The 9,713-nt window shown below is 35.3% G+C and overlaps 1 pseudogene; it reads right to left on the bottom strand.

Annotated features, from left to right (window-relative positions):
• Nucleotides 1-2,513: 2,513 nt before the first annotated feature.
• Nucleotides 2,514-4,153, bottom strand: LOC119524733 (annotated as a pseudogene).
• Between the last annotated feature and the right edge of the window lie 5,560 nt (nt 4,154-9,713).

Raw genomic sequence — 9,713 nt, forward strand, 5'->3', positions numbered from 1 at the left:
CAGAAAACTACAAACATGGTTTCTCAGATTCCCCTTTTCCTTGCCCCTCCACTTGAATTAGCTGTTGTGCCAGTTAGAGTTCCACTCTGGTGATTCGAAAGGGGAAAGTAGAGCTGACATCTCTTCTGTCTCCATTTGACAGTGGCTAGAATGAATCAAAATAATGGAAGTAAGAGCAGATCACTTTGCTGCATCCTTTTAGCATCTGTTTTCTCCCTTCCTGTAGAAAAATTTCCCATTGTGGAGCGGTTCTAAATTATGCTGGGGTAAGGGCATAGAGGAAGAATCCCTGGATGCCCAGCAGCAAATTCCCTTAGTGGAAATCTTCCTGTTCAATTTGCAATACACTGTAGCATTACTGAGGAAAAAAATGCGTGGTGTAATTTTTGTCTAAATACATAATTCCACAAAGATTACTTGATATTAATGAAATATTTTAAAAATTTAAGCATAAGATATGCTATAAATATTATTATGAAGCTTTCATTTTATACATTTATTTAATGTGAATATATATGGATAGATGCAGTTGTGCATAATTCATTTGAATTGTTGAATTATATAAATTTTTAAATTTCTTTAAAAAAATATTTAACAATCTCTCTATTAATAGGCATTTGGGTCATTCCCACAAGCAATACAAGAAATATATTGTATGAATCTTCTTATGCAAATCTCTAGGTGTCAACTATGTCTCCTGCCATTACTGAAGGGAAGCATCTCTAAAGTATGCCAGATTTCATTTCCCCTTCTATTAATTGTGTTTAAAAAGTGTTATGCTTTCTAGTATATAGGAATGATATTGATCTAATATTTTAAGGTTGGATCCAAATACCTGGATGAGTTTAACATGTTTTAAAGGATTTCTTATAGATTGTATTGCATTCTTTATGTATATAATCATATCTTCACAAATCGATAGCATTTTTCCCTTATTTACAATGATTGTATATCATATTTATTTTTACTGTCTTACAATATTAGTACTAAAATGCAATATTAAATAAAAGATTAAAATCAAATAATTTATATAATTTTGACTTTAATTGCAGTGAACTACATCTCCAAATTTCATATGATGTTGTTTTAAGTTGTTTATATATCCTTTTCATTATGTTAAAAAAGTTTACTTCTCTTTGTACTTGGCTAATCACTATTTTTTAAATCATGAAGTGAGTTAAATTTTCATGAATGTATTTTTCTACTATATATGATTTAACTTTAATAATATTTTTTTCTTTTTTTAATTTTTTGTGGAATTTTTAATTTAATACACATAAAATATTATATAAACAGTGAATTAATCATGTTGGGAACAAACTATGGCATGGATTCCAGAAACAATAGCACACCTTTTTTATTCTTGCATTTAGTCTTTTCAGTCACTGTGCATTGGTTACCAGTCACCAAAGACAGTAAGTAACAATCAAATAGAGACTAGAGAAAAGGAGACATGAGAAACATCTTTTATGTCTTCTACAGAGGTGAAAATAAGTAAGATTTCTTATATTTCTTACTCATAAGATTTTTAAACTCTTAAAAATGCAATTTCCTCTTTTCAAATCATGTCATCTTAAAAAAATCTTGGCAATGAACATTTGCACTCAAAGAAAAGGATGCAGCACCATTGTCTTCTGACAAAATTATGCATAAAACTCCACACAACTCGGCAAATATGTTCCTTCTTTATCATCTAGGGATCCAAACCACAAACATTGAATGCAATATTTATTGTTTCTTATTTCTGTAGGAAACACAGGACCAATGATGTCTTCCTATTACAACTTTTTCTTGAAGGCTGAGCAACAGTCTTTGCTTTATTTTAAAGTACTTTTTTTTTAACTTAGTAATGTGAGGAACAACTAGAATTCAGTAAAACTTGAGGATTCATGTGGAGGATGGAGAAGAAATACTTAAGGTCTACTCTGTGTCATAAACTCAGGAAAAAATTTATGCAGGAAAAAAACCTCAGATTTTATCAATGCACCCTTTAGAAAAGTTTTTTTTTGTCTTTTTAACTTTCTGAAAGCAGCTTAATGTGAATCAAAAGCAGTTCCTGAGTAACTACAGTAAACAGTGTCTTTTTAAATATGTGTGTGTGTGTGTACATACTCAGATTTTATCAATGCACCCTTTAAAAAGTGTTTTTTTTTGTCTTTTTAACTTTCTGAAAGCAGCTTAATGTGAATCAAAAGCAGTTCCTGAGTAACTGCAGCAAACAGTGTCTTTTTAAATATGTGTGTGTGAGTGTATACACACACACACACACACACACACACACAACTTAGCTGATTTTGATTCTGCCTTAATTTACCTCCATAGTTTTTAATCATAATTCCTTTCTTCCTTTCACTTCACAATGTGCAAGTGCTATAAGCATCAGCTTCAAAAGTCCACATGATACAGATGTTTCTTGTAACTTCTTTGTGATGAATCTGTCAGGTCAGATTTCCAGAGTCACTTCAGATCAGGGTCCTCTTACTCTCACAAAACCTGTGAAAGCCATAGACACTTCATGTTTTCTTCATCATGCATCATGTTTGCTACATGTGGAACTTGTTGTAACCTGTCTGGAGAATCTTTCATTGTGACTTACCAAATTTGTGCTTAAATACTGTCTTCAAACTTTTTTCTTGGAATGGGCAGAGCTTTGTCACTTGGAATTGTTCCAAATTACTTTTCATTTTCACTACCTTTCATTTTAGGAATGCGGTATTAACAGGAAAGCGGGTACAGAAGTGCCATAGAAGTTCTCCAACAGCCGCATACAAGTGTTTTAATTCAGATTGAATATCATTTGGCACCATCTGGTTTATGGCTTGCTGTGTCACTTCCTGCCTAAGTGCCCCTCCAGGTGACAGGGCTGTGACGATACTACTGGCTGTGCTACTTGAGAGAACCTGGGTTAATTTGGATGTATAAGTTTCCATTTCTTGTCTAATACTTTGAAAAGCATTAATAATGTCCTAACTCATTGCACACTGTAGTGACTGGATTGGAGTTGGACCATGATAATACCTATCTGACTTCTTGAGGTTTAGTGCAAACATTTTTATGGAATTATTTTTTCCCAAGTCTTCATATTCAATAGACTCTTGTAACTTTGCCTTTTTGACTGCTGGTTGAAAGCAGTCCACATCTCTGGAATTCCCATCCCAAATTCTGGGCTCACTATTTTGCTCATTTTGTGTTTCTTGTTTCCTGAGACCTGCTCCCAGGACTATAGCACTGTGATAGTTAAATCTCTTGACGATGGCAGCATTGCTATTTTCCTTTATGGATTTGGATGGCACGGAAGAAATGCCATAGCCCTCATCTAATGATTTATCTTCCAAAGCTGTCAAATCTAGTAGTGGGTTTTTCACTCCTAAGGAAATCATTGTCTTTAACCCTTTTTCATCTATTTTGACACACACTACACAGAAATAGTTTGACCCTGCATACAGCCAGTCCCTGTGAAAATAATGGGACTGGAAAAAAATGTGTCCAGAATTCCTTTTCTGTCATGTTGTGGGGAACATTTTCTACATATTTCATTTTTCCTGCTGGCTAGGTCTTAAATATGGACTCAATGAGATCAGCATTTAATTATATCGCAGACCATTACAGCCATCTGTTTAGGGCTGGACATCAGCCAGAAATGCTGCAGAAATGCCAACATCTTGCTTATGATTGGATGTGGATGAACTATCAGTTGCATTCACATTTAAATGAATGGCCCAGAATTCCTCAGCAATGATCACTGGACTCACAGCAAGCTTTTTATAAAACTGAAACAAAACAGGATCTTCTTGCAGCATTCTGTTTTTCTCTTCCAGTTTTTTTAATTTACTTTCCTCTTGAATTCTGGTGGCAGCTGCTGAAGAAAGTCCTTCACTGCACTTGTTCTTTCATTGTGTTTTCACTGGAAAAATGGAAGTGAGTTTATGTCCTCTGTGTGCAGGACCAGCTAAAACTGTATTTTAGCTTTTCCTTCTGGAGTGAGTTTCTGGTATTTAATGTCCGCATACATATGGCTGATTGTACATCTATCTTTGCCTTCAGCTGCCCAACCAATTCTTTCTGCCATGAGGTATAGAGCTCCAGACTACTTCTTTTGATGCACCTTCTTTACAATCAGGAAAACTTCAGATGAAATTGCCATATCAAGAAGATGCAGCGGGAGCTATGGCCTTGGGAAGAGAGTAATTTACCAGGCTGGGTCAGGTCGAGCACTACCACACTTCTCAGAGCTGCTTTCAGAAATCCAGTGGCTGCCAACATCACCATTGCCTCTGTTATTGGGGGGTCCCCCATCCACCGCTGACAGCAAGGACTCCTAGGGCATGTGACAGGAGGTACAAAGGTGGGTCTGCAGGGCACGTGACCTGACGGTGCAGCTGCCAGGACACCTTCCACTAGTCCCTCCCCTCCCACAACAGTTCCCACTTGTTTCCTTTCCTCTTGCCCTCTCCCAGTAGTGAAGAACCCTGGGGTACTGGCTGGCCTGTCATTTTAGCTGAAAACTCCTCTGGTCCCAGCCAACGTGTCTTCAGTCAGCCATAGCATGCTCACTGCAGGCCACAGAGAGTATAATTGCAACCATAGCCTGAGGGGGAAAGACCACATGCTAGCTTAGATAATATCTTAATATGATATAATATATTGAACAGAATATCTGATGCTCCATGTCAATCCAACAGAGAAAGAGTAAACTAAATACACATATAACAAATAAATCTCAAACCTAATTTCAAAAAATTCTTTCAAGATGAATCATTATATCTAAAACCAAGAGCTAGAATCATAAAACTCAAAAAATATAAAAGTATATTCACACACACATAAAAATGTGATAGACAAAGGTTTCTTCTTTTGCTACTCTCCTATAACATATGGTAGAGCTTTTTTTGTTTGTTTTTGTTTTTTTGTGTTTTTTTGTGTGTGTGTGTGTGGTTTTTTTTTAACCTTTCCTTTTTGTTAGAAATGTGTTACAAAATCATCTGAGCCTCATGTCTGCTGGAGTGGAATAGTTTGATTATCTATTCAATTCCTTTAAAAGCGATTGGCTCACATTTTGTTTTCCATTTCATCTTGATTATATTTTGTATTTTTTTAATTTTAGAAAAATGTTATTCATTTATTTGGTTTCAAGTTCTTTGGCAAAAATTGTTGAACAAATTCTCCTAGGATTTTTAAGAAATACACACTCTGAACTTTTATAGCAATTTACTTTTGAATTGTATGTGTGTGCATATGTGCCAATATAGTCTATATTTTCTCTGATTGCCTCATGAGTTTTACTAGAGGCATCATTCTATTGTTAACATTTAACAAGAACTATATTTTAACAATATTGACCCCATTTATTATTTCCTATTTTTTTAAGTTTTCTTATCTCTATCATTGTAATTTTAAAATATCCACCTTTAAATGCTTAGTAAATTGTAATTTCCTTCTCAAAATATGAATTTTTTTAGCATCGTATTCTGTTTATCCATTCATTGTTTAATGGACACTTGGATTGCTTCAGCCGTTTGTCTATTGTGAATGATGTGCTGTTGACAAATATCTGTTTGGGTCCCTGCTTTCAACTCTTTTGAGTATATATCTAGATGCCAGATTTCCAGGTCATATGGAAATTTTCTTTTCAATTTTCTGAGGAACCAACAAATTCATTTCCACCATATATGCACCATTCTACATTGGTTCAGTGGACATCTTATTACATTGTATCAAACTACATCTTATTATTCCTTGTAATCCCAGAACATAGTTCAGCAATGTGCAGCAAATAACAATGGTCCAATAAATTTTTCTTGAAATATGTACAAACTTAGGGTGAATATAGCAGTGCAATCTTGTTGAATATCAAAGATACAGACCCAATTTCTAGACTATATTGATAAAAGTAGAATATTAAAATCACAAAGTAATTTCCTCCTCTGAATCTAGAATTAAATCTCTTCACATTAATTTAGTAGTGCATATGCTCACTGTTTTAGGAACTCAGCAATTTATATCAACCAGGAGAATATACAGTGACAATAGTGATGTCATTGTCTCTCTTCTCTTGAAGAGCTGATAGGGAAGGAGAACAAATATGCATAGCCAGGCAACAATTAAAAAAGTTGAAGGGTCAAAATAAAAGGGGGATATCAAGATGACTGATCAAGAAAAAGAAAACTTCCCTCCTTAACTAGTCAGTCTTAGAAGACCTAGAAAGAAAGAAAAAACTGTAGACAGAATCCCAATGACATCCTGTTTACACCATGGTGATTTTCATGGGTCCATTTTAATAGAGTTTTGGGAGTTCCCTAGAAAATATGCCCACTCCCCCAAAGCTTCCTGTTCAGAGGTCTGTGAATATTCATTAATGTCTGCAAAGACTTTGGCCATCAATACTTTCCAGATGCCAGTCCTTGGCTAACAGGAAGTACTAGAAAAGAATGCCTCATCTTTACAGACAATATTTTAGTCTGTCCTGCAAATGAGATGGAATAAATGAATGCTGTTCATGAAAACAAAGGCAATCCACTTTCTGCCCAAAGGACTCAATGAGATGAGAAAACAAAACAAACAAGCAAACAAAACAAAACAAAAAACCCTCACAAGACACAACATAGGCCAGAAGCCCTTAAACATTCCGAGGGCCATAAGTAAGCATTGAGTTAACATCTAAAATAATATGTAGCACCTTTAATAGAGAAACAAAGAAAAAATAACAATTTAAAAACTTTTTTCCTACCTCTTATATGTTTAATGTTTGCTGAATACTTAAACATATTAATAAATTACAAAATATTTCCTGAATATTATACCTGTTCCTTGTTAAATGTCAAGTTCAATATGGGTTTGAAAAATGAATGTCTCCCTTATGTCTCTGCCCCAGAAGCTCTGAGTCCTGGAGAGAGGACAATATGGCACAAAACTCCCTCTACTGTGTGATGGATGTCTGGCATGAAGAACTCAACTATTGGTCTTTTAGCTTTGAGATTTTAGTTACAAATTCCAAATCATAATTTAGTTTATGTATGGGTAGATATAGGATTAATGTTCATTGTTTTCTTTTCTATAATTTTCATATTTACATTACTTTCCATTTTTCAGTAACTTGCTTTAAAAAAACTTGGGAAATCTATAGATGTTAGTCCATGTTAATCTTCATTATTTTTTCAAACAATGCATAAGATTCAACAGAATGAATGTAATACAATTGATGTGTCAAATTTGTTGACAGACTATTAGACAAGGCAGAGATGCACTCCATACGTGCTCATGCTTCGATAAAGAGTATAGTGACTGAATATAGCAGAAATAATGAATATGGTGAATTTAGTGCTTAGGGTAAAATTATGATCAAGAGAAATAGTTAAGATTCATAAGATGAATTTGATAGGATGATTAAGCTATTAAGAAGGGACCCAGAAAAAAGCAAGGGAGAGTTAATTTTCCAGTTAGCTAATGTTAACAGAATGCAAAATACCAGAAATTGATTGGCTTTTATGAAGGGTGTTTATTTGGTAACAGAGTTACAGTCTGAAGGCCTGTAACAATGGGGACCTTCACCATTGGCATCCAGAAAACCTCTGTTAGCTTGGAAAGCACGTGCCTGCCTTATGCTTGCTCCCAGTTTGTGTTTCAAAATGGCATTCTCCAAAATGTTGCTCTTGGGGCATTTTGTCCTCCCTTAGTTACAGGTGCTCTTCAAAATGTCACTCTCATTTTCTCTTGGGGCATTTGTCCTCTCAGCTTCTTTGGAGCAAAACTCTTTCAATGTCCATTTTGAAACAGTCTCTCATCTGCAGCAAGCATCTGGGCCTGTGTGGCTCCTTTTTAAGTTCTCCAGTGATCCAGTGAAGACCTACCCTGAATGGGTGTGGCAACACCTCCATGGAAATAATCCAATAAAATGTCTCACCTACAGTTGATTGAGTCACATTTCCATGAAAACACTGAAATAGGTGCCAACTTCATCAACACTAATACATCTGCCCCCACAAGGTTGGATCAAAGAATGTGGCATTTTCTGGGGGACATAATATATATAAACCAACACAGTGACTAATCATTTTACGGACAATTATTAGGGATGTTGCCATTTTCATGTATATTCTATGTGTAGGTATGCATGTAGGTAGGTATGTGTGATTATATATATATATACACATAGAAACAAGTGTAATATATGAATACAGTATTTATAATATAACCCAAACTAGTACCTAACACATTCATCTACTTAGGATTTAATGCATGCTTATAGAGTAATGGCAATAATAATAAAAACTAAAATAATACCTTCCAATTATTAGACATTAAATTGGACCAGGATCTGTGCTGTGTGTAAAATATTTGTGCTAAAAGTGGAAAATGCTTCACCAGCAAGCATTCATTGGCTTTATTCACCTTGTGAACACTTTCTCAATTCCTTTTTTTCACAATCACATATAATCAATCAATTCATAAATTCTATGGGCCCTACTTTCAAAATATTCCCCAAACCTTGACATTTCCCAACACTTTCACAGCTCCCATCTAGTCTGGTTCATCTTCACTTTTTTTTAGGCTAAACCACTACAACAGACTTCCAACTATTTCCCCTACCCATACTATTGCCTATGTACTGTTTTTCTCTGCCTAGCAGCAAAATCATAATTTTTGTATGCAAATTAAATCATGTGGCTCCTCTTTGTAAAAACTTTCAATAGGACACAAATGTAAAGCTACAACCATGGCTTACAAGGATCATTTGACACCCATCTATCTCCCTAAACTTCCTCCTCAGGACCCTTTCACATTCTGCTGCCTCTGCATTTGATTCCCCTCACCCAGAAATGTCCCTATTATCTCCATCACTTAATCCAGTCTCTCTGCAAAGACCATTTCCTCAGAGTGTTTTTCTCATTGCCTTGTAAAAACTAACACCACCACATAACTATTCACAATATCATTGTTTCCTTCCTATAAATAATCATTACATTTATCAGTAATTCTCTTTGCTTTTTGTGGGTTTTTGGTCTATTGTCCATCTTGAAAACTGAAATGGAAATTCCCTGGGAGCAGAAACTTCATCTGATCTAGCCAACTTTATAGCAAGGATGTAGGGGGCCCCATAATACTCATGGAATAAATATTGATGAATAAACTTAAAGTTTTATTTGCTTGTCTGTTTCTATCTGGTTTAGTTTTCCTTGGCTGCTCAAGCAAATACCATGCAATGGTTTGGCATAAACAATGGCAATTTATTAGCTCACAGTTTGAGGTTACAAGAAATTCCAAATCAAGATGTCATCAAGGAAATGCTTTCTTCCCATAGACCGGTGTTCTGTGGCTGACTGTGGGCAATCCTTGGTACTTGGCTTCTGTGTGACATGGTAATGCAATGGCCATGTCTCCTGGCCTCTCACATGTCTTCCCAGTTCCACAGAATTTCAGCTTCTTACTTCCCATAGCTTTCTCTCTCTCTATCTCTTTCTAGATTTCACTCTGCTTATAAAGGACTACAGTAATAGGATTATGACCCATCCTGATTTTGATGAGCCATACCTTATCACCAAAAGGTCCTACTAAAAATGGGTTCATATCCACAGGAAGGGACTAAGTTTAAGTATACATATGGATGGAATAAGTTTTTCTTAGATACATACAGCTCCAAACCACCACATTATTCTACTTTTTGGGTTCATCTTTTTATTACTTTACTTTCTCTGAATAATCAGGGTTTTGTTGAA

This window comes from Choloepus didactylus (assembly GCF_015220235.1).
Source record: "Choloepus didactylus isolate mChoDid1 chromosome 11 unlocalized genomic scaffold, mChoDid1.pri SUPER_11_unloc5, whole genome shotgun sequence".
Lineage (NCBI taxonomy): Eukaryota > Metazoa > Chordata > Mammalia > Pilosa > Megalonychidae > Choloepus > Choloepus didactylus.